This window comes from Amia ocellicauda, chromosome 13 (assembly GCF_036373705.1).
Source record: "Amia ocellicauda isolate fAmiCal2 chromosome 13, fAmiCal2.hap1, whole genome shotgun sequence".
Taxonomy (NCBI): Eukaryota; Metazoa; Chordata; class Actinopteri; order Amiiformes; family Amiidae; genus Amia; species Amia ocellicauda.
The window spans coordinates 31,878,657-31,906,197 of NC_089862.1; the positions used below are offsets into that span (position 1 = coordinate 31,878,657).

A 27,541-nucleotide genomic window follows, 5' to 3' on the forward strand; every position below is an offset into this window, starting at 1 on the left:
CTAACCTTGTTTTAATTAACTCTCAAATTTATATTTTGCTGACATTTCCAACATTTATCTAACAGGCTGCTTAAAATGAATGACTGTATATAATACAATCAAGAAGCAAAGTAGTGGGAACAGCAGTATGCTATATATTAAACCTTGGTTTACAATAAAAGTACATATATTAGCGTAAAGTAAAGGGGTGTCAGCTCGTAATCTGCCAAGAGTCCATCGGCACATGCCTGGACAAAATGAAAAGCAATGGACTTGTGATTTATTCATTAACAAGAGATGAAAAGGCAACTACAGTTCATTTGTCTTCTCCAGCCCGGTGTAAAAATGTGGCTTAAAAATTAACAGCAAGTCGGTGGAAAACAGAGACGATGGCAGCAAAGAGCAGCAGGGGGCCCAGAATTAACTCTGACAACCCCCTGGTCAGGAGCAATGACAATAAAAGTCTCAATCCTCTTGAATACCGAGCTGGACATAAATGTTTTCAACTCGGTCGTGGATTTTCCTGAATTAGACTGAACACATGAAACATCAATCTAAACTGTGTTGGTCTTGAGTAAACTGTTTGGCATCCTCGTCGGCACTCAAGATCAATATTTAGATATTGTAGTTTTAGACCTACAAAAATGTAAGATTTGTAAGCAGACAGGAACAGAATAGATGAGGACCTTCACTGGAGGTTATAAATGTCAACGACCACTTTTATTATTGTACTGGATCAAATCTAGAAGCATAGAATCTATATTGTTTTCTGAATCATGGCACATTTCTTATATTTTTCACAAGTTTAACAATTGCCATTTTTAAAATTAGTGTATGGTATTTTAATGAATGGCGTGGGGGGTTATTTTATTAACATGTTTCATAGTAATTAATACATTATTGAAATTAAAACTGTCAGAAAATGCAGCAAGATCGTGTAAGCACCTTAGCAAATACAATTGTCAGTGTTGTGCAAGGGAAAATTGCTCGCTGCTCATGTTATGAATTAAGAAAATAAAATGCTGAAAAATGCTACTGTCAAAAGGCTAATCGTTGACCCTTTTTTAAGCTGCATTCAATTACATTTAAACAGGGCTATGCTTCATACCAGAGGAATCTGTAAGAACCTCTAAGTCAGCAGCTAATTCTTGTTTTAGTTCTGTAAAACATACCATGTTACAATTTAATTGAGGCAAACTCATGCTGAGAGGCCAAGACGGAATAAACCTTAAGCCCAGAAACCAAGTGGTGCCTGCCACAGTTTTTGTAGTGCCGATTCCCCCTCCTTTGTCGCATAAGCTCCCCTCGAGAGCAGGGAGCATCGCTTCGCTGTATAGGCAATGCAGTAAAATGACATTTCCTTTAGATTCCGCCTTAATCCAATCACGGGGGCCTGGTTTCTAATAAAGTGGTGGTCTCATACTCTAACTTTATCCTTGCAGCTGTGCTATGCTGTTCATTGGCAAGATTAGGGCCTGCGCTCCTCTGATCATGCATTTCAATATGAATGAGACCAATAAGGGGGTAGATTACTGCTTGGTTACTTTATAAATCCCGGCCCCTTTGATGCCATCACTGTTTGCACAGCGAGGTTGATCTGGTGGTCACATGTCCCAGCCTCCGCCACCTGGCGCTGCTCTGTTTGCTCATATGTGCTCATTAAACAAGAAGCGATGGGGGAAAACGCCGAATCGGGCCAATTGCCGGGACACGGAGCAGATGGCATCCCAGTGTGCAGGTGGGCTCGGATCCGAAAAAACTCCACAGAGGACGGTCCTGTTGGAAGGTAACATGCCAATCTGTGGAGAAACTAAACAAAGGCACATTCCAGTCCTCATCCCCCTCTACCTTTTCATTAGACTCGCACACCATGCCGTCTGATCCGCCGGACCCCCCAGAACTTCCACTTAAGGCTAAGACTGGTGTCTGTCGAGTGGTATTTGGTGATTAATATTGTTTTCTCCTCAAGGGAATAGGAAGGCCCAGCTGATCTGTTGCGACCTCTGTAATCCTGACCGGGTATATCTTTTTACCTCGGGGGAAACCGGGCTTTCATCTGTCTGTGGAAGCGGTTCTGCCAGTAGGATGATCAAAGCTTGAGGTGTTCAGAAAACTTGAGCGCAGACACCTCAAGGTTGACACACACATATATATATATATATATGATGTATTTATTTATTTATTTTGTTAAAGCCAATAATTTAGACAATGATATCAAAAATAAACATTTACCAATATATGTACTAAAAACAAACCTATTAGAAATTGTAGAATTATAATAAAATATATCTAATAAAAGTATAGAAGTTTAAATACTGACATATATGTGTGTGCATGCATATTTATCTATCTATCCATCTATCTATCTATATTTTATGGGGGGGCAAACAGGAAAATATGATTGTATATATATATATATATACATATATATACATACATACATATATATATATATATATATATATATATATAATGAATTTCAATATACATATATATATATTTAAGTGACATATATACATTGCAATTATATATATATATATATATATATATTGAATTTTGATATTCAACATATTTGTATATATGTATTTTTTAATAGATGTATACAATGAAACTTGATATATGGATCAAGGTTTGATATATACATATATACAGATATACAGTTTTATATATATATAGAATGTTGATATATTGACTTTTTATATATATACATTGAAGTTTCATATTTATACACTGAAACTCGATAATGATAGAATAATAGGGAGAATAATAGTGACCACACTTATAGAAAACTATCATTTATTGCAAAATCAAGTGTGATCTTGACGTCTTGTCAATACTTACATTCAAAGGACTTCTGTTCATTACCTTTCCGTGACCATCAGCTGACCCCTACTGTATTCCACATGTGGCAGTAAAACATCTGTTTATATTTCGTCTCCCAATAAACTGTAATTAGCCTCCAAGAAAGGCATGAGAAAAGATCATGTTGCACAAATTTGACTACACAGGGTGACAGTAGTTGCTGGATGATTGCAATACAGACAGATAATTAACCTTTACACTGCTGGATATTTTCAGTGTATATGACTATCATTGCTGAATATTCATTTGTACATAAGACATTATATACAATTAAGTTTTATTGATTTATGTATATAGTTTATTGATTTACACATTGAAGAGTAGTGAGGGAGAGAGACAGAAATGCATAATGAAATACTATGAATTTATTGTATTTCTGGTCACCATTCACCATTGGTTTAAGTCATATTGCTTGTGGGTATTGCTTTTTTGCATATTTTACTGTAGGGCTTTTGTTGAAACTGAGCACTGACTTACCTGTGTTGGCCACCAACAGTTATACAATCATTATCAGGAATGCAGGGGGGATCAAACCTACACCCAGAAAGTGTGGGCAGTGCCCATACAGATCTGTTGGAGATGAGTAGAGTTTGTCAGCGTCGGTGTGTCTGTAGATTTGTCTTTCTGATGGCGAGAAGCAGCTTTATTATTTATATTTCTGAACATTAAACACAAACCATGATCTGCGGGCTGGGATGCCATGCATTATTCATCACTTGTGCGAGTGCCAGCCTTGGAGCCACTCCAAAAGCAGAGATTGCACAGGTGCCGCAGAGTGCCAAGATGTGAATGTAAAATATAAAACTGATAACTACTCCTGCTCCAGGATCCCATGAGATGCAGCTCCCTTTACAGCACGTGGCACGCTGTGAGAGCCCTGTATTTGCTAAAGAGATCACGGATAAGGATAATAAAGGGAGCTCGGCCACTCTCATACCCAATCAGCAACCCTGGCCGCTCTGTACTGAAGCCCACTCTTGGCACCGAGTCACGGGGAGAGGGGTATGCGGAAATTCATGGTCAGGGATCGATACAAGAAATCTGTATGATATACTGTGCTTGTGTATATTTTAGGACATTCTACCAACTAGTACTACATGGACTATGATCACATAATAAATAAATACATAAACAGAAAAATTCCAAAGCCAAGAAAGACCTACATCTCCATTGCTTGCCGTGTTGTGTTTTAGACAGCCAGTTATATCTATCTGTTATCAGTCAGAAACAATATCTGAATCATTACACTGGAGATTGGTCATTAATTTGGAAAAGTAGGACTTTCATGTTGTGAGAGTAGTCCTTCCCCACACCGCCACATTTGCTTCGCACCCAGATGAGGTTAGAAATGCTTATGGTTGTTATAATTGATTGGTTAATAGTCAAAGGTAGCATTGGTTACACATCATCTGCTAAACATATTGCCAATAGAAACCTAATAGTTCAGTGTACATCATCCTTTAACCCAAACTGTGTGTGTGTGTGTGTTTGACATACAGTATACATATATGTCCTCTTTGGAATACTGTAATACTGTTTTAATTTAAAGGGTTATTATTTATCATTGATCAATAATATATACGTACTATAAATAACACAGTACTACATATATGTTAGATAGCCTTCATCGAGCTTTCTGTTAAGCTTAAAATTACTGTTGATAATTTAACTTTTTACTGAGGAACCGACCCAGAGAGACATGAAATACTGATTGTGCAGTCTAGAGCTTCCAGAGACAAATGGAGAACATCTTGAAATGTTTAGGACCAGTTACAAAGAATATGATTTTCTGTATATTTTTTAATTCAAAGTCTGAGTCTTTGGACATCCATCAGGTCCTTCCTCTTTATGGAAGACAGGCGATATGAGAATGGAGACAAAGATGGTAAGGGGGGGGAGAAAAAGGTAAGAGACAGTTAACTATTATAGCTGTGGAAGATAAGTGTGGGTCAGATGAGAGTCATGTGTATCAAAGCACTATTACTCACCCAGGCTGTCACTGGAAACGTATGGCCCTCGCTTCAGAGTTTCGAGGGAAGAAAGGCCGATAACACCAGTGCCTCAGAAATGAAGCCCAGAAGATACACAGGTCGCATATCATCTCCTTCTGACAGGAGAAGGCCTGAAGGGAGTTCTCTTACTTTCTCTGGAAGACAATGAAATAGCAGTGAAAAGGCAGAGATGATTCAGAATACAAGACAAGCATACATTTTGGAATTGAAACAAGTTAGTCAAATTTGAAAAGATCTGTGGTGCCAAAGGAGCTTCTCGCAGATCTTGTTTCGCACAACAATGCCGCGGGTGTGATCACATTCGATCGGTATTAAAATTGAGGAAATTATCCGCGTGAAAATATCCTGCACGTGAACTTGCAGCTGCTCTTGTTTTAGACAATTTCAAAGTCGTCTAACTTCCAAGTTGTCTGAAAAGGCCTCTTGCAGAAATGCCAAAATGTAAACAAACCACCTTCAGCAATTTTACATAGACATATATCCACATACCGCCATACGTCTGTGATGGCATATAAGTCAGAGTGGGGGTGTGGGGGTACTACTGTTAATAAAATATAAAGCTTCACTCATACTTATTATAATTCAGTTTTTGTTTGTTTGTTACTTTTAAAACATAATTTCATGATTTCAACCAAGAACAAAAGACAGATACTTACTCTTTCTATTCCAATTATTCAAAAAACTAAAGAGCAATTCGATTTTTTTATCATTGAAAAGAGTGACTACATCCAGAAATGTGGTTGATTGTCATAAAGGGATAAATATTACTGATTAAAAGTCTTTTGTTATTCACAGAAAATCACTAAACATAGATGCCCCCGGATGGTCTCTGCTTTGAGTCCACGTGGATCATGCAACCCTATTTGTATACAGTTTTAGATAAAATATTACAATAATATTTGCTCTTCAGAAAATGTTGAAACCTACCTACTGACAAGTGTATGCAGCTGTTCACAATACATTGCAACAGGGGGAAAGATAATTGCAGTATTACAAAACAATGAAAATACATGGAACTCTGCAGTCTGTGTCTGAAATAATTAAGTTTATTTTTTTAATATTTGTGTGAGTTTCCATAGCAATTAAACTAAAATACATTATTTATTAAATGCATTTGGTCATGAAAAGGGAAGCTGAACATAGAAATGTAATCCATAACATTAAGGTCAAAATTGACCCTTGTGAGGATTTCAATGCTTACAAATGATTTATTGTATTATAAATTGTTGCAGGTGACAAAATATAGATCCAGTATTAAGCATATATTACTAGTACAGCTACTATCCATACAAATAGCTAATGACTTAAAATACCAAAACTACAAATTTCAGAAAAGTAAAGCAACATTACTAATACAACCATTCGTGTCTCACCATGGAAATGCGATTAACCATTCTGTTGTTGTTTCGTAAATCTTGACTTAGCCCTATTACTTTCACCCAAAGACAGCAAGAGTGTAAAGTCTTGTTCGGGAGCATCGTCTAGGAAAGCAAATCATTGTGAGATCACAACTCTGTGAGGACTGTGCTTAATAATAAACTGCCAAATCATAAATCCCTATTTCCACAGAAGGAGTTACCTGGGAGTAACAGTATTCTGCAACACACTCCTCTGCGCTGCCTATTATTTACCTAACATTTTGCTGTAAATGCTGTATGTCATTTTGACTTTGAAAATGTAGCAAACATTAACTGTGAATTAAACTTTTTATTTGTATCAGTACATTAGAATTCACACAAATACAAAACAATTTTATAGTTAGGCATTTTTGCTTTTCTGTTCGTTCTCTGGTTGCTTGTTTATTTATTTATTTTCTCCTTTCTTGTAAAACAAATACAGATCTCATCATTTTACATGCAATATATATATATATATTTTTGTATTCCTACTGCTGCGTATTTGCTGTAATTTTCTTAAAATGTCTAATTAAACAAACAACAAATTATTAACTCCAAGTATATTTAAGGGTTCAATTATGTAATTGGGATTTCAGTTTCAGACCTGGGACAAAAACAGCTGACATACTATTCTCTATTTTAAAATATACCACTCCAGAAAATGGTAATTTAATAATTACTTACAAAACTGAAACAGTACCCATTGTACTTATTAGGCTTTCATAAATTACCAGTTACACTTGCTGCTGTTCAGAGAGGGTTTTTATCATTTTTACTCATTTAAAAAAAAATCAAATGACATTCCTTTCTGGAAAATATTAAAATATTTTTAAATATTAACTTTGTCAAAACAATTGTGTTAAATATTAAAACAGCTATATTTGTCTGCTCAGTTGGAACACAAATGACTAGACAGGTGGTCTCCAAATCAGAGCTCAGATGAAATAAAAACGTTGATCCACCAACTAGTTAGAATTCCAATATTGGATGGCAACTATGTTTTAAATTTGGTGGGTGGTTTAAAGTTTTTAATAGATCTATATATAAGATCTGATGACAGCACATTAGCGTCAAACCTGACCACTGATAAACTTAAAAGTTAATTAAATCTGTAACGGGTTGTGTGCACCATAAATGTGTTCTCCATCGAGAAATTGGATAGCCTATATGTATATATTGAGACCTATAATGCATATTGTTCGTACATAGGTAAAGTTTTGTCTCTGTAGGAGTAACAGAAATGTAAAAGACTTTATCATTTAATAAGAACATGTGTAACTCAAAATGTAATATTTATAATCATGATCACTTTCTGTGTTTAACTGTAATGGGTTCTATATGACATCAGAATAATGTGACAGGATGGTTTATGAACACACGGTCTAATGGTGCCTGACACAGAACATTCAGAGGAGTGAAGATGAGCTCAGATGAAACCAGGATGGTGCTTTTAGCTTTCCATTAAATTATCTAATTCCAGGCCTGTCTGTCATTGCACCCACACAAACGATCTTTTGCCTACAACTCCAACTCCTTGTCTTCTTTTATACTGTAGCCAGATCCTGTTTAGCTATAAAGAAAAAAACAAGCAGCAACAATTCAGACAACTTTATCATCAAACTAAAAAGTATGTCTGCAATCATACCGTAATTAATATTCTGTATTATGACCATTTTAGTTTAAAATGTAGACTTGTCTCAGACACCTCTTGATAATGTCAAACACATTGCTTGATGCCTGCTTTCCACTGGGCAGGTAAAACAAGGTCAACAACTGAAACTAAATGTGTTTTTCTTATATCAAATGCAAATGCAGCTACTGTACATTACTGTGCCGTTATTGTTAACAAACAAACAATACATTTTTTATTTTTTATTTGTTTTCCATTGTTTTATACTCAAATTAATCCATATAAAACTGCATCCTAAACCATACTGTTTGTCATCATGAGAATAAAATAAAATGATACATCACCATCTGTTTCCTTAAACAAATCAGCGGGACATATACCTCATTTATACCCCCACAATTAGTTTCTCAACAATCTCGAAAATAACAGTTTTACAATAGTAAACGCCATATTGTGTACCATTTTGGTTACCACACTACAATAAGGATATTGCTGCCCTGTGGATATTTCACAGAAGAACGATTTAGAGAAATTCCTTAAAAGACTGTCCTCCCCCTTTCGTTTAAAGGAACTGAATCTCTTTAGTTCAGAACAGAGTCAACCATGAGGGGATTTGATTCACGTCTTCAAAATCCTAAATGGGACAGATTAAGTGCAGCCCAAGGACTACTTCAAGCTCAGTAATGAAGCAAAGAGCAGACTCGGAATAGGTGTGTTCAATGCTGAAAACAACAGTCACTTCTTCATACAAAGAGATGTGGAAATCTGGTGCAGCTTCAATTAACCCGCCATGTAATTGAAGCTGATCCTTTCGGTTGCTTTAAGAAATGGCTGGACAGAATTCTGGGCTTGATTAGCCTTTTTGGGTTTTATTGATGACATAATTTTGTGAAATCACATCTAAATGGAATAGATTGAACCCCTTCCCTCCCTGCTCAAGTAACCATCAGTAGGCATAGGGTTTATATGGGCTTACACGGAAAAATACTATAAATGAGAAGAGATCTGATTGTTTCCTGTATACGTATTTTTATTATATATAAGATTTGTATTATTGTTGTTATTATTATTATAATTTTATTCTTCATCATCATCTTTGTAAGCAGTGGCATTAGATCCGAGTATCTCAAAATAATTTGAACTGCAAAACCCTCTGCATCCATTAAACTGGATCCATTTAATCTGTTTCTATAATACAACTTCACACCGACCCCTGCTCATCATTTGAACATTATCATTTAGAGTCCGTTCGATGATATTTAAATAAACACTCCCATATTTTATTATCCATGAGAGCGTTTGGATTTGGAAGGCCGATTTCTCTCCTCAATATCGCCCTGGTATCTAAACATACGTGCAAACATGTACGCTCCTTATGCACAGCTGGTAAAACTGTGATTTGCTGATTGGTTACTAGTAGTTAGGTAGTCTTTTTTATTATTTGTTTAACAATGATTATACGGATTAAGTTTTAAATCACTTTTTGGGTGTCGGAGATTCATCGAAAACTATGTACATTTTTACATCTCAGACCTATCTGTCAGAAAGCAAATAGAGACTGCATGGGCTCAGCTCGGGGGCTTCTGGAAAGATAAGAGAGACTCCCCGGATTAGTGAAGTTGTCAGAGGTAACTCTCTAAAGTGCTTGTTTGTTTAGACATAGCAGTTCATCCATTATGAGGGAGTCGAGGCCTTCGAAACCCCTGACACAGCGAGAGAGTAGGAGCCCCACCTGCTGCTCCGTATCTGGAAAGAAATTAAAAGGAAAAAGGGATCGGGCTCAGCGAATCACGGACGGCGCTATTTTAAGATAGCTTTTAAATTTAGATTTACAAGACTTTTCCAGCTGAGTGTAACAGGTTCGTAGATCACATCATGCTGGGCTAGACCAGTGCCCAATATACATGGCTTCATAATTACCCCACAGACAAATATTATCATGATAACCTTAATCACCATAAAAAGTGATCGCAGCCTTTACATTTTACTGTATTGCAACTTTAACCTAACCACAAGTTGCAGATTAGAAACTTTTCATTTTATTTTATCATGAGATGCCCCTTTTGGCTACATATACATAAAAACATAACAGTTTGTAATTTGCCATTTGCAGGTGGGTTAAAGTTTTGATTTGCTCTAGGCCTCAACACTACTGAGTGAAAGTTTTTAAGAAATTAAACCACATTCAAATGGTATAAAATATTAATACAGTATTGGGTCATTCCATTTTCTCCTCTCTTTTATGTTTTATTCCTGCTCTACCACCGAAGAGACATCTTCAAGCTTCAGTCTTTCAGGTGTGACACTGCATACACAGAGTTAAATTGAAATACAAATCTCTGAGTTTCAATTTCCCTTAACAAATGATTAAAAGACTATTTATATTTCTGATGCATCGAACACCTCTAGTCTCTGTAGGTGGGCCAGCAATACTTGGCTTAGTGTACGTGTTAGAGAATTAATGACATATCATTGCAATTAAATGTGATGGTGTGCACTTTGGAAAAAAAATCCTCATTTTTATTATCGTTTATTGCAGAGTTGTCAAGCAACTTTAAGTTCAGAGAATATTTTTTTATAGACAAAGTTCTGAATCTCATTCAAATGTCACTGAGTTGCAAACTAAAGAACTGGTATCAACAATTTGGGCATTTTTCTTTACTCCACATCAGACATTTAGGCATGGCAGTTAAACCTTCTATAAATCTTGCATAAATAATTGGTTGTGTTATGCATGCAACATTATTGGAGGGTAATATAAAAAATCCAAATACAGAACTATTCTCAATACTGTACCATTGCTGATGAAGGCTGATTTTAATTCAAACAGGTTTACACAGATTTCCATCAGCCAATAAGGTGCATCTATAATTATAAAAAAGAGAAATGCACACAGTATTTCAAAAACATTTTAAATACTAATGTAATTCTACTACTACTACTGCCAGTTAAAGTTTATTTTAAATTGTATTAGTCTTCTGCTAAATGTGTATTTAGTGTTTGATATTTTCTCAGTAAGACATACTATTTACTATCGGCCGAACAGTCTTTTGCAGCAGTACACAATTACCCTCAGTGAGGCTCAGCGTACAAACTCAAAAAAAAAAAGAGCATGAAAATGTATTAACAGCTAGAGTGTTGCATCGTTAAATATGCATCCAATAAAGGCCTTCAAAGGGGAATGTCACATATTTATTATCTGACTTGCATAGCAATTTTGAGGTTTAATCTCCAAGCTCCCGAGCCGCTATAATTATAAGGCCGTGAAGTCCCTTTCTTTACACACATATATATATTGCTTGTGTTGTGATGCATTTCTCTGTGCCTTAGCTCAACTCATGAAGGAGGAATTAGACGTAGTATAGTTTGAGCCCCTGCTAATCCTCTACTGATTAGTGAAATTCTCATCAGTGCTCTTTGGGAAAGCACTACCCTCACAGCCCTGATAAAAAGAAAACCCTTCAGCTTTACAATGAGGGGGTTCTCTCACACTGCCACAGCTAGTCCAACCAATAGCAAGCTGGACCTGAGGTCACCTGGCTCAACAAACTAATCCCAAATCAGCTTTTAGATTATCACTTTACAACTCTGAGCCACTCCAGCAAGATCTCCATAAATCCTGAGGTAAACGTTGGAGCCCTGGTTAAGAGGGAAAATGAAACGCTGTTGTAGTAGTAGGGAAAAAAGTACAAACACACACACACACACAGAGAAGCAAACACTCATACACACACATGCACGGTGTTAATTGAAGATACACTAACTCTACTCCTTTCAGCTGGTCGGGAGAGTGTTAAAGAGAAGGACATGCCTGGGAACAGAATGGCATATGTGGAATGAAAACCATGATAGTGTTATTGTATTATAATTATTATTGTCCAATCCTATCTTGATGTATGTACTTGACGGGTATTCATCTGTGCTTTACTGTAGTTTCTTTGTCTGAATGTAAAGATCCTTGATATGATTTCAAATAAGTATGCGTTTGAGCAAATCATTGCACACATTATACCATCACAGTATATTTCACTAATGTTTGTAAAGGTCGGAGCAAGCAGCTAAAAATATCCCTGAATTTAATTCCCCACAACATTTGGAGCATTTTCAAGTCATCGCACAACCACGATTTGAAGTATAAAATCGAGAATCGTTTAAGGAATTGGTTGCATTAGGTAATGAAATGATTTTGATGGAATGGCCGCTATTTATCATCAAAGAACTCATCGGATCAGCAAACTACTGTCCGAAGCAAAAGTACAGATCCCTATTTAAATCATATCTGATTAACACCAGATGACGCCAAGACTTGTAACCATATGCACATTGCGTCAAAGAGAGATTGATTATGTGAAAGCACACACTATGTATTTAACATGTACATTTTCAAAAATCAACCGAAACATATATTTTTTCTTTCTGTGATCTTTGTTTCAGAAGCAGAATTAAGATGGACTAAATCTCTACTTGCCTTACCAGTCTTTTGTAGATAGATTTTGAGGGACATTTCCCTGTTTGGTCTGCTGGGAGGATTGCAGAAGCTATTGTATTAAAAAACGCCAAATTAAAAAATTGTATAGCATAAAGGCAGATCTCATTGGTTAATGATATGACTACACGGCTTGGTAAGGGTATTTGCCTTTTTTTGTGTGGCCTTGACATGTGATTAATGTTGAGTATGTGTTGCTGCAAAACCTTATAGTTAGAAGAGGGGGAAAAAACATATTGATTTATTTAGAGCCACCATTCAAAAAACAAAACTAAATGTGTTGTACACGGGACACGCCACATTGTTCCAAAACAGAAGTGCGAGAGAGGTATCTGTGAAAGGTACACATGTGAGAATCAGACACTGTCCCTGAAGAGATTACGTACGCTGATGTTGAAGTTCAACGGAAGGGCGTCCAATCATCCCCAGATGTACTTGGGAAAAAATATTGTTTTCCATGATTGCTGGGACAACTTTTCTCTCTAGATGGCAGCATTAACCTTAGGACAAGCTCATGGGCTCCTCACCTTCTTGGTAAAAGTCAGAGACATTTTCTGAGCAGTGAAGCAGGAATTTCCCGGTATGGTCCTCATTATAGCAGCAAGCCCCAGAGGGAGGAACAAATTAAAGCAATAATAATAATCACCATCATCACAATTATGATAACAACAGTAATAGAATTTACGGGGCATGGAAGGAAATGACAGATGTTTGACTCTCCGAAACTGGGTGGAAGAATCTTAATAAGCTGCCTGACCTGGGTTACTTTGAGGTCTTTCGCCGGCCACAAAAATTCTGTGAAAGACAGTCCGTGAAAGTGGGATTGTTATTGTTTCAGAGTTCATGACTCAGTCACACGAAGGTCACCGGACTTGCCTGACGTCACGCATGGACTCGAAGGCGGAGTGTAGAGAACTGCTTGGAGCAGTCGGCAAATACCTAATGGAAACATAATCCGCTCATGAGATGAAAAGTGTTGGACTAAAAAGGGATTCCAGTTAGCTCCCTTCATCCCTTAGCCTCCGACCCATATTGCTACTACTAGTTGTATTACAGTGACGCTTCTGTCTTATGAATTTTATTAGCCGACACTAAATAAAAACAAACCTTTTGAATGAGTGTTGTTCTACATAATTAGTGGAATAAAGAACAGCTAGTATCAGAATATATTTCATATACAGTTCTTTTAACCGTCAAGCAATATATTGTGTCACAAAGTGAATAAATGTCGAACCTTGCAGTACCAGAAGACTTAGAGTGAAGCAATTCAGCAAAACAAATCCTGCCGGGGTGACTAACACTATTAAACACCCCCAAAAATAAATGCATTGTCTGCTCACCAGAGACAGGTACATAAACGACTTTTAAAGAAACAAAGCGCTGCTTTCTGTTTGTGACATGAAAACTGGTCTGTTGAGTCTTGTTCTTGACCTTCCATATACAGCACAGATTAGGTACACTGCTCAAGCTGAACATTTCTGTTTAAATGCCAAGAGCTGAAACAACAGGGAAACGGTCTGCCGTACTTTTTGAAAGACAAAGAGATTGATTATTGACAATTATTAATTAAGTAATAATAAACATAGACTTTGGAAATGCATGAAGGTGTACAGTTGTCTAAAAATATCAATAGATTAGTCATTTAAGAACTATAGTGCTAACTATAGCACAATTTCTAGAAGAATACCTGAGCATACAGGACAACATTTATTTGAAAATGTCACCTAAGAATTGCTATACATATTGGTGGAAAGAATACATGTACAATATTTTCTTCTCTTCTGTCGTGATTTTGCTTGTCATGATGCAAGTCCTGGGTCCTGTCATGTGTAGCAAAACGGAGCCAAGTTTGGTTATATAATTTTACTCTATTTTATTATTCATATAACAAAGCAGACACTGCAGTAAAATGTGACTTTGGTATGGCCTGAATGTAAGCACACATCCTGCTCATAAGGAGATTTTTTTCTCCATTAGATAAAAACATATTTCCTGCAGAAACCACTTTTTCTGAAAAAACAAAGAAAACAAATGAGTAACTGCAGCATGAGCAACAGTATTAGTTAGATTGTTTTTGCTTGATAATTCTGCTTTTTTAAATGTTTTTCTTGTACCCCAGTGTGTCTGCTTGGAAAGATTTTGGTGAAATTTACCTTTGCCTTTTTTGGTGGGCAATTATTAACACATCCCTAGACATAAGTTACTGTCCTCCAGTGTTTTCAGAGTAAACTGACCTTGAGTCACAGGAGGACAAAAAGGAAGAGATGCAGACAGTAGGTCCTGCAGGGCACTAATGGTGCAATGGCCTTTTAACCAAATGTGTGCAAAGCAATTAAATTACTTAGATTAATCCGTGGAGTCTAAATTAGATAGTTAACAAACATTTATGAGGTCACGGCCCCCGGGATACATTTGCCCTATAAAATATCAGTTTGAAACCATCTTATTAAACAAGATGTGTGTCTCCCATGTTGACCCATTCTTACAGTGACTGTTTACTCAAGTGTCATATGAAGAAATAGGAAAAAAAAATGAATGTGAAAACAGCAGCAGAATTATCCTTATGGGTCAAAAGCTCTGTGTAAGGATTTACATAATCTGTTTGCAAAGGGAATTACAGCAGTTTTTCTCTCAAGTGTGACATGCTCTTACAAGGAAGAGCGATAAGTTCACTGGTAGTAATCTTGTTTAAAAACGAATCGACACCGAAATACTTCTAGTTTTAGTTTAATTTCCCCCTCATAAAAGGGGTTATCTTTCAATTCTGAAACAGTTCCCCAAGGGATTATGGGACATCATCTTTCACACGGAAGCCTTATAGCAAAGCTGTTGATAGGCCCCTGCGAGCCGTGACCCACTTGGCCCGCTCCCCGCTACACCCGCGCTGCACGTGATCGAAATGCCCTCTCTTGTATTTTCACAGCGCCATAGAAGCCATCTCTGTGTGTGCTGGATTGTTTGCATTCCTACCCTCTCAACATCTTATAGCCATCACTTATAGCTGTCCTCCAGGTGCCTGAGCATGGTGTTGATGCTTCTTGGGTGCTTTTCAAAGGCGCTCCATGATCTGGTCTACACCACACCCATTGCTGCATTTCTACAGGTCAGAGTGCTTTCCTTACACTGACTTATGCTGACTTCTGCTCTGCCGCCAGAGCAGGATTGAGGTTCTCGCTGCTCTTTATGTCTGACGCTTGCTGGGGTTCCTTGGTCCATTGTGTTCTTGTGCGGGTGTCTCTGGTGATCAGTCCTTCCTCACGATGGTGTGGGTACGCTGTTTCTAAATGAAAAGAAAATGCTGGGTTGTGGATGCAACCTTGGTTATATGAAATTAAGAAACAGTTCCCCACTTTCCAAGGATACTCTGTCAACTTGACCTACACGGCTGGGAAATGGAGGATGTTCGGCCTGCGTGTAGTGTACTAGGGCTGTGGCAGGGTGTGGGCCAAGTGGGCACTGCATGCAGGGACCTAATGGCAGCATTGCTAAAAGGCTTTGCAGTGCTTCTGTGTGAAAGGGGATGTCCCATAATCCCTTGGGGAACTGTTTCCTCATTTCAGACCAAGGTTGCATTCATAACCCAACCCAACGGTTCTTTTAGAATATGATACCTCAGGCATGCTTAAGATGGCTGGTACTTAGGGAGATGCTGATAGTTAAACCTACTGCATTTGTTGTCTAAACTAAATATCCAATTAGATGAACTGGCAAAAATGTTACTGTTAGAAACATCCCTATATGCATTAGCTGTAGCAATATTTAAACTTCTGTACTAGCCCAAATATTACTTCTGCTATCAACTGCTGTCTTCGCAGTTCCCAATTCCTGTCAAACAGTGCAATTGTACTGTCCTTCAATTCCTTTCAGTACTCTCAACCAAAGCCACAGTCTCTACTTGGATAGCTGGAGGACCCTCCCTCAACTAAGTCCCACCCATATGTCCATATACAGACAATTCTATCTCTTTCTATAAGCAAGTCAATTTAGCTAAATCCAATGCCACTTGCTTTTTATGCTCCAAGACTAAAGAACAATTTTGAACATTATAATATCAACAGAATGAAGTTGAAACACATCCAAAATGTTTTTATTACCACAGGACAATGTTATTCATCTAAATACTAATTTCTAAAACTTTCTAATATCAAACCCTACCAAAGAACACATATACACCACCGAAAAAGAAAATACACAATGTGATCATAACACAAGAATAGGCTCTTAAGTAAATCAAAACTGTTTGTTGTCATTACCCACATTTTAACGCAAATAGTTTGTTGTTTTTGTAGTTAAGAAGAACATAATGGGTCTCTGCTGAGTTTTAAATTAATTAACCCCCTCTGTAAAGCAGTTTTTACTCAGTGGTAGTGAAATAATCAACGCACTTTAGAACGCTACCAAACTCATCTCTCAATTTCAGCTTTTCTGTCCTCACTTGAACCCGGTGGAGTATCTGAAACATAAAAATGAATTGAATGCAATGATTGTGTCTTCCACTTTTGGTCCAGACAGATGTGTAATGTAGCCACAGCTGGAAACTGAGGAAATATGAAATGCCAAATCATAAAACAATAAAAAGAAAACATCTGTTACAACGAAAAGGGCTTTGTCAGAGTTAGCACACCCTTTACAAATAATTATATATATCTGTGGAATGAATTAATGAAAATTGTTAAGGATATGACATCATTCTTTGTTTCCTCTAAGGTGTTGAATCCCACTATACAAGCACAGCATTTTGAAAGGACGGTTATTTACACATCATCATTAATTTCTCCTCCACATGGACTCGCACAAACAGGTCAGTTACTGGGACATGACACAGATGTATTTAAAGAAACAGGAGTCCAAACCTCAGGCACAAGGTAGGAATTTGCTGTGTGGCTCCGGACTCAATCTTGCGAAGTCAGACTTGGCCCATCTTATCTTGAATACTTAGAGAAGATAATTTGTCCTCTTTAATTACCCTGTCAGTAGATGTATGGCACGCAGGCCTAACTTTTCTACACCTATTTATTTGTTTCATCACTGTTAATATCTGCTCATAACTCATAACACATCAGTTATATCTCTCGAAGCTGTCAAAGCTCACTAATGAATGGCACTAATGCAAGTCAATAGCTGCGCAGAAAATACAGATCATATTCCTTTGTCCTTTATATATAATTTTATTCCAGAGCTTTTTTTAAGCTTTGATACAAAAAACTACATTGAATTTGTAAAAGGTAAATTCATTTTATGTTCGATTTCAATTTAGTTGCAATGATTTCACTGTTAGAACAACACGATTAGGGTAATTCTGAACTGAAGCAAGGCTTATTTCTTACTTCACATGAGGAAGAGTCAGAAAGCATAAACCCAGCAACATCTGTATCCGAATTCTAGTATTTAATCATCCAGAGAGAGCGAATAAGCAACTACAATGTCTGCTAGTTTGGACTTCATCTTCGCATTTCTTGTAAATCAATTCCCTCTCTCTCTGCTGCAGCCAACCTCCACATATCGATGAGATCCCACAGAGCCTGATCCCTTAGCCCACCACCCAGACTCCCCCACCTACCCCTGTGGAAATGGATATCTTGCCATCCATAACCCAATCCTGTCTGACCAATGAACCCTGAGTGTGGCTTCACACAGACTAGAGGTCATCGAAACGCAAACGTTTTGTGAGACAGCTGAGCTGAAGTAATGTGTGTAAGGATTCAAATTTTGATTAGTCTCTTGAACTCTTGTGTAATGTCAAATGTGTCAATGATAATGTGGTCTTTATTTATATCTTTATTTATTTAATGAAAGCAATAGGGGAATTGTGAAACAGTTTGTGTATTATCCAGAACTGGGCAGATGAAACAAAAGCCAACACAAGGTTTGCTTCAAGAAAATGTCTTACAATCAAATCGAAAGAGGTAATATTAAAACTGTTCTGATAATCTAACTATAATATATACACTCACCTAAAGGATTATTAGGAACACCTGTTCAATTTCTCATTAATGCAATTATCTAACCAACCAATCACATGGCAGTTACTTCAATGCATTTAGGGGTGTGGTCCTGGTCAAGACAATCTCCTGAACTCCAAACTGAATGTCTGAATGGGAAAGAAAGGTGATTTAAGCAATTCTGAGCGTGGCATGGTTGTTGGTGCCAGACGGGCCGGTCTGAGTATTTCACAATCTGTTCAGTTACTGGGATTTTCACGCACAACCATTTCTAGGGTTTACAAAGAATGGTGTGAAAAGGGAAAAACATCCAGTATGCGGCAGTCCTGTGGGCGAAAATGCCTTGTTAATGCTAGAGGTCAGAGGAGAATGGGCCGACTGATTCAAGCTGATAGAAGAGCAACTTTGACTGAAATAACCACTCGTTACAACCGAGGTATGCAGCAAAGCATTTGTGAAGCCACAACACGTACAACCTTGAGATGGATGGGCTACAACAGCAGAAGACCCCACCGGGTACCACTCATCTCCATTACAAATAGGAAAAAGAGGCTACAATTTGCACAAGCTCACCAAAATTGGACAGTTGAAGACTGGAAAAATGTTGCCTGGTCTGATGAGTCTCGATTTCTGTTGAGACATTCAGATAGTAGAGTCAGAATTTGGCGTAAACAGAATGAGAACATGGATCCATCATGCCTTGTTACCACTGTGCAGGATGGTGGTGGTGGTGTAATGGTGTGGGGGATGTTTTCTTGGCACACTTTAGGCCCCTTAGTGCCAATTGGGCATCGTTTAAATGCCACAGCCTACCTGAGCATTGTTTCTGACCATGTCCATCCCTTTATGACCACCATGTACCCATCCTCTGATGGCTACTTCCAGCAGGATAATGCACCATGTCACAAAGGTCGAATCATTTCAAATTGGTTTCTTGAACATGACAATGAGTTCACTGTACTAAACTGGCCCCCACAGTCACCAGATCTCAACCCAATAGAGCATCTTTGGGATGTGGTGGAACGGGAGCTTCGTGCCCTGGATGTGCATCCCACAAATCTCCATCAACTGCAAGATGCTATCCTATCAATATGGGCCAACATTTCTAAAGAATGCTTTCAGCACCTTGTTGAATTAATGCCACGTAGAATTAAGGCAGTTCTGAAGGCAAAAGGGGGTCAAACACAGTATTAGTATGGTGTTCCTAATAATCCTTTAGGTGAGTGTATATATATATATATATATATATATATATATATATAGTTATAGCTGGAAATACTTCAAAGAAGATTCAATAGTATAATCCTAGGACAGAGAAGTATGTCATATATAGACAGAACTGAATCGTTTCAAACAGCACCTTGGGGAGAATTCTTTAAGACATTCAGACTTTGGAAAGGAATTGACTAAATCTATCCATATATCACTGTTTCGGGTTTAGCTTAGAAACCAAGTACAGAGGTCATATGTGGAAATCAAACTCAAGTAGGTGAATAAGAATATAATATCTATATAAAATGTTCATTAATGTGAAATCAACCGGGGCTAATTAAAACAAATCTATGTTCATATTAATTATGAATAAAAAGACAGCACACACCATGTTCTTTAAAGGGTTGGGGTTTGATTTATAACATGATTTTCAAAAGCTACAAAATTTAATTGGTTCATAATTAACAAATATATTTTGGCATTTTCTTCACAGGTGTGTGTATGTATATATATATATATATATATATATATATATATATATATATATATACCGTATATAAATATTGTAATGTATCTGTTAATGAGAGTTTTAATGAATGCTAGCTCACCTTTTCTCATACTATTTCTGACTATGCACCATCAGGCCATCCATGTATTTCAACAGGGGAAGCCCACAGACTTAAACAGCCAAACAGCAAACCAAAGAGACCCTTTGTAAATCTGAACACAGCCAGTCCTGCCATCACATGACCAATGGCACACCATCTCTTGGGGTGACTGGCTCATGATATAATCCAGATTCAAACCGGCAATCTCTGGACTCTGGCATAACCTCTGATCTGAGCTGAGGCCGTTACCAGTTCTGCTGTTTGGAAGGCCACACACCATTCAGCAATTTGAGAGCAATTTCCAATAAACATTTCCAAGAAAAGTAAAATACATATATTTCAGTGTTCTGTGCTACACTTAAAATATATATCTGTAGCAATTACATTTTCACCTGAAGACTTGAAATCTAGGGAGATTGTGAAGCATTTTTGTGGACAAAAAAACAAATAATCTGGAATTCGAGATATCTACTCCTCATTAGAAAGACATTTCAAAAATGTAGATCAGAAGAAAGGAATGCAGACTCTTATTTGTCATCCTTTTCAAAGGTTTTCAGTAGTTTCACAGCTGAGGTTTAATACAATGATCTATAAAGGGATACCCATAATCATATAGCACAGCTGCTGGAAAACACTGTCTTTCTCCAAATGTTGAATCTCGTCAAAGTTATGTTTGAAGTAAAATCAAGTTGCATACATTTTTCTTAGTCTCCCAGGACTGTCTGAATTCAGATGCATTGGCAGCAGCATATTTCCCTTGCTCAATGTCTTAGAAGCAGATAGCATTGTTTTTAAGAGATCCCTACATGATTTATTGAAGGTAGTGACACACTATGTCAGTTTTTGTAATGCTAATTTGCCCTATTAATCTCCATGCCAGATTGTCTTGATAAAGATGCTATCCTGGGATTAAAAGCTTAGATACGACATAGGCTACTACGCTGAAGTTTCAACATGCAACACATCATGACAATCATGATGACAGAAGAGACCTTTCAGACTTTAAACTGTTCGTATTTAACTGATTGGTACCAAGAAACAATCTGTTCAGGACAATTATGTCTATACATACCGCAGCAGGCCCAAACCCACCCCCCCAACATCTTAAAACATAAATTACTTTTTTAAATAAAGTGGCAAATGTGTCAAAGTGCATTTAAATTATTGGTTCTTCTCCATATGCTACATTAATATTATTCTTCCAAGCACGATGTTGTCTAAAAGCCAAAACTTCTATGTTAATTCATATTTATGTGTTTAGCAAGCACACAGGCAATTTTATATATTTATTTTTCATAATTTAGGCAAATGCTCTTAATGCACAATTTGTGTTCTATCTCCGCATGTTGCAACCCTAATGAAATTAAATGATTGTGCACCTGTTCCCTTATATATTCTGAAAAAAAAAATCACACTGGATAATACATTTTAATATTTGAAAAACAGGAAATAGTGTTTTCTTTCCCCCAAAGATACTCATGAATACGAGTCTTGACTTTAATCAGGGTTATGAACTCGAATATTTTAATTTCAGATTTCACGGTTGAATGAAATCTGTAGATATATATACAAATTAACAAATATAAATAAACAGGAGTATTCAAATTAAATTATGTGGAAGTGGAAACAAAGAAACACCATTTCTAGATATTGCAGCATCACAGCAGGTGTGTGTTGCATTAATGGATCTGCTTTATTATGACTTAACATTACATTTTCTGTCTCGTCTCAATCTTAATCTAATGTAGTTAAAACAACATCTTGTGGCAAGAGGTGACTGTTTCACCAAGGCTAGACTAAAAAACATGTTGAAGAAATGTACTACCCCGCACTATATCCTAATGCTACTGTTTCCTTCTTTCTGCTCAGTTCTATATGTATTACTGGCAATAAATCTCACTTATTTCTTTACCCTCTTTGACTTCAGCAAAAGACTTCCCAGCACAAGAAATGATCTACAAATCCTGAGAGATGTGTTTGTCGGCATGATTATTGTCGACGAGGAGTTGACTCCTTGGCTCATGGGACATGAAAGGCCAGCTTTAGTCTGCCAGGGTAGACATTGACTGACAGACCTTTGAGCGTACAGGTAAGTAATTAGTGTCTTCACCTAAATCTACAGCCGCTCACACACAAGACAATGACTTGTCAGACAACGCTGATATCTGAGCATCTCAGAGGAGGAGTTTATATCACCTTCTTTTTCGTTTGATTTCATATTTTTCTAGTTGCATAGTTCACTTTTTTGAGGTGTTTTGTCTGCTTTTTTTCCAGTGGGAAAGCGCTGCAGTGAACCCCTCCTGGCAGGATGTTTGGAGATGTTTACTATTATTGCGGAAGACGGTCAATCACATTTTAAAACTGGATGTACTGCAAATTTGTGTTTAATTCCATTGTATAGAGGTAGGTCTTAATAAGGGGCAAATTACTTAAAAATATTCTAAATTTAACAAACCTAAACACCCAAAATAATAATGGACAATGTCAGACTATTATATACATCTTCAAAATGACATTTTATCTGGATTTATTTTGACTCACAATAGTTCTACAAGACACAAATAGGCATTTAATCACCATAAGCATGAGACCAATCCATTAGGACCAACATATTAGATACATCTCATTAGAATCCCGACACAGAAGTCAGATCAGCACATAATCGGTGCAACAAGGCAGATTTACTGCTGAAAAAGACAGCACAACGTCAGTAAAGCACAGCACAATTAATGGACCACATCTTAAACATATGGATACATTTATGCAGCTTAACTGCAGAGGCTCGCTGTTCATAAGCCTTTTAAGCCATGTTTAGTACTGTACTAAAAGGTACTTTTAAGATGTTAACGTGTATCAATATCCATCAGAGCTGCAAAATGACAAACGAGGCATTCCGCCAGCTATCAATACGAGCCGATGCTAAATATATTTTATGCGCATTTCATCAAAAACAAGCAGAACCAGCAAAAGTGAATATTTCAAAGTGGTCTTTCACAAGTGAAGCACGGTTATTTTAATCCTTTAATTATTTGTTAGCTCTTTGGCACAACAGTACAAAAAACTTAAAATAATGTCCAATCTGGGGTTTAGGGGGAAAAACAGTTGACATACACACACACACACACACACACATATATATATATATATATATATATATATATATATATATATATGAAAGAGAGAGAGAGATAGATAGATGGACCAGCGTGTGAATGTAATGGACAAGTGTTTATAAATTATTAATCATTTCTCCTGCGTTTTTTGGGAAAAAATGAAAGCTTTGCACAGCAGCTTTCTCCTCAAGCAGATTGCAATTTATTCTTCTGCAGTTTGTCCATCAAGCATCGCTCTGACAACATAATCCAAAACTAATCCGCTGCGTTCAGTTTTTCTTGTTGGCTCTCATGCAAACTGCTCAGGCAAATCCTGGTACCTGTCAGCCCTCCTGTGTGCGCCAGACAGCCTGCCAGGGTACCCTCCTGGGGAAACAGGCGAAGACCTACAGACTTAACCCCTGCTTCCCTTCAAATAATCCACTGTAAACACCAAGAGCCTTAACAGGCTAACTGTGCTAATCAGGCCTGGATCTCTTAAAATCTGTATCATACACAGCCCCTAAGAACTAGAGATTTCAGCATCACTGCTACTGACAGATAGGCACAACTGCAAATAGTAGACATCTTGGAATTAGCAAAGGAGAGGATGGACTGACAGGGCCTAATCCCTTTTAAAGGATGTGTGCCAGTGTAATTTTTCTGCCCAAGCACTCACACTGACCAGGATAAGGTAGCACCTCAATATTAGGTTTCTAGTCCAAGCTGGGACACAAGCATCATTATAATTGCATTTATATAATTGATAAAACAACAACAATAATAATAATATATAAATACACTTATCATACCTATATATGTGTACATCCCCCTCTTTTTATACTAACTGTACTTTCTGAGTTTTCTAATGTTTTCACTTAAAGAAAGAGCAGGAAAAGTAGTTACATAACAGATGAAAAAAAAGTACTTACTGTCAATGCATATTAATCCAAGAGCAAAATAAATGCAGCAGTCTGACTAATTTAGAGAATACAGCGTGCCAAAACCCACCTCCATCCTGCAAGTCCTCCCTTTATTTGAATTCACAACATGTCCTTCCTGATGCTATTATAGCATCACAAAATCCTCTGGAAAGAAAAAGCACGGTGTGAGCTCAGCATACTAAAGAACACTTTGGAAACTCTACAAGGCACTGTGCGTGAGAAAAGTAATAAAACATTGCTCAACTCATTTCAGGTTTACCAGCAAGATGTTCAGGTTAGGATCTCGTGTGGGGGATGAGAGGTTATCCTTAGGGAGGGATTTTGAAACGCAAAAAACACAGCAGGGATTGTCTCTGGTCACTTCTTATGATAAGAGCATTTATTTTGAGATGACTGTTAATCACCGTGGAAAGAGATAATGTCGGGGTGTTGAGAGTGAAGAAAGATCTTTGCAGGATATCATAATTAGAGGCCTGAAAAAACGAAACTAATTGGGTCTCATTTATATTATGTTTTATTGTTTTTGTTTTTATATGACAATAGTGAAAACAAAATGTAATACAATTGTAATACATTATAAACACAGACAGGAACATTTCTGATTCCTATGCTGCAATTCTTTGTTGATTGCTTTCAATGTTGAGTCATATTGATTACAGATATTGATATTTAAATTGAGACATTAAATTATTCCAACTTCTCCCTTAAGAACAAAACAAAAATATCTATTTGATCTCTTCCAGCAAAATATTTCACATGTAATATGCAGTTGTCCCTTTCGAGCAAATTCTATTTTTGTGAAAATAATTTCAGTGTTAAATTGTAAATATTATATTTGTCCCACCATTCATTTAAATATTAGATACCAATTTACATTTGATACGAGGTGCATAGAGATATTTTGCATTTATAACATAACATTAAACTTTTTCTGTATTACTTTATACTCATTGCCTGATAAAACATGCTTCTTCTCCGGGGTTTCAGATAAGGTTTCGTTTAAATCAATGTGGTACTCAGCAGGTATGCCCCAGTACTCAGCAAGTTTGCTTTGGAGCCTGGTGAGTTACTTCTGCTCCCTGCCAGTTTGTTTCAACAACATGATGAAGAGGTGCTAATTGAAAAGTGTTATTCATCTCTCCCAGGGAGATGTCTCAGCAAAGTTAAATCACTTGTCAGCGTCGGGGGCTCTGCAGAGGGCACGGCGAGACGGGGCCGGCCACGCCGCCCGCTACAAGGGGGTCTGGTTACTGTGACTCCGGCCTATTTTGGCTTTCGCCTCTTGGACTGTGGGAAAACTGAGCAGAAAATATGTTTGCTACTTCAAAGCTTCAGAGTTTAGATAAGGTTCTCCGATAGGGCAGGAGTAAAGGATGGGGAGCTAAACTGGACAAAAACACAAACATGACAGGCAGAGATAAAGTGCTCCTTGTGATCAACACCAGGGGTTGTAGCGCCGATTACTCTGAGGAGCCCTCTTAGGAAACAATGCCATTTACCTGATAGCATTTGAAAAGTGTATTACTTTTGCAGGGAGCTGTGTGCAAGCCTTTTGAAAACACTATTTGTGAAATTCTTCCCCCTGTGAACTTTGACCTCTGCCCTGTCCACAGCACGCTATGTAGCAGGCCAGCGGTCGCCCATCTTACAGCGATTAGAAGTAAAATAAAAAAGGCCCAGGTATCTGCAGCTGACACAAGAAGTGGCAGCCCATTTCAGAAGCCACATAGCACTAAGCAAAGGCTTTGTTTCTACAAGAGTGAGAGAGACATGATTCCTGTTGACAGTCGTGGGATTAAGGCGCAAAGACTCCACTCAGAGTCCTGGCAGCATTACAGCAATGTGGGCCGGTCATCTAGTTTGTTTATTATTATTAGTCTGCATGTGAAAACATGCTGAGTATTGTTCTCTAACAAAAGCTTTGTAACGTACAAACACCAAACTTCACACAGTGAGTGGTTCATTATGATGCTGCGTGGTGTGCTTGTTTTTTTTTTACTGCTTAGATCGATATTTATTGAGTTATTTATTGATCGATTAAAATCCCAAAACTTCCAATTGACTTCATGGGTGGAACATATTCTCACGCACGGACCGACCCACTCAAGGTCAGTAGCCACACAGTGTTGTTTATGAAAATTACGGCCCAGTCAGTAGCCAATCGGCGGTCACAGTTCCCAGAGCTCACAGTTCACTAAGCTGCATACATTTACATACTATTCATGATGCTCCTATTCCAAATTATTATACTTCTGCTGTGTGGTTACAATCATATTAACCTGCATAGTATTACATACTTTTAAATATGTTCTTGTTATACATAGACCAACTTAATAATAATAATAATAATAATAATAATAATAATAATAATAATAAATCACACAACTTTATATAGCGTCCCATAACATTTCACAATATCATTTTTTCATTGTCAATAATAATAAATGTAACCTAAACATATTGTGTTGACTGATAGTATATTGTAGTACCTTGTCATGTACTATAGTATAGTATAACAAATACTACAAACACTGTTTTATACCATATTTTATACTACACTTTTATAGAATACTGTAGTACCTTTGCAATGTACTATAGTACAGCAAATACTGTGGTACACTATAATTACTACTATGGTAGTGCTCTATAGTACAGTACACTGTAGTACCTTGGGCCATAGTATAGTATTTACTAAAGTACTATTAGAAATACTATAGCTTATTGTATACTATAATAAATTGCACAATGTACTATACATGACCCAAGTTTGTACTTACTGTATTTTTGCACTTATGTTGTAAGTCGCCCTGGATAAGGGCGTCTGCCAAGAAATAATAATAATAATAATAATAATAATAATAATAATAATAATAATAATAATACTTCCTACAGTAGCAAAACAAATACTATACTACACACTGTATACAGTATACACTGTTTTATGCCATAATACAATATTATACTATATTACACTGTACAACATGTGATAAACAGGTGCTAGAGTATTTACTATAGTAGTATAACAAATACTGTGGTACAGTACTGTATACCTACTACAGTACAACAAATATTATAGTATACTGTTTTATACTATATTATACTGTAATACCTTGCTATTTACTATAGTACTTAATATAGCAGTACAACACATACTATTGTAAACATATACAACTCATATAGTACTGAACCATACTATCACATGCAGACAACGTTTCTCCAGGAACTTTAGCATTCTAGTTTATTATATTCTTACATGTAAAAAGACCTGAAACCAATTTAGACCAGAGCTAAAATTGTATTTATATGTTTAAATTAAGTATATTCCTCTTTTATTTTATGTTTTTTGTTTTCATTTTTATACACAAAGTTGTAGAAAC

General features: G+C 37.0%; 1 long non-coding RNA gene across 2 annotated transcripts; it reads right to left on the reverse strand.

The window, feature by feature from the left end:
* Positions 1-74: 74 nt before the first annotated feature.
* On the reverse strand, positions 75-24,573 carry LOC136766806 (uncharacterized). 2 transcript variants are annotated; one of them, XR_010821774.1, is made up of 4 exons: positions 24,153-24,476; positions 4,830-4,987; positions 2,821-4,685; positions 75-1,755 (listed from the first exon to the last, which is right to left on the reverse strand). It is a non-coding gene; the product is annotated as an uncharacterized LOC136766806 (long non-coding RNA). The 2 variants fall into 2 exon arrangements; XR_010821775.1 differs by lacking the exons at positions 75-1,755; positions 2,821-4,685; positions 4,830-4,987 and adding an exon at positions 14,908-15,646 and having other exon boundaries at positions 24,153-24,308; positions 24,409-24,573.
* Between the last annotated feature and the right edge of the window lie 2,968 nt (positions 24,574-27,541).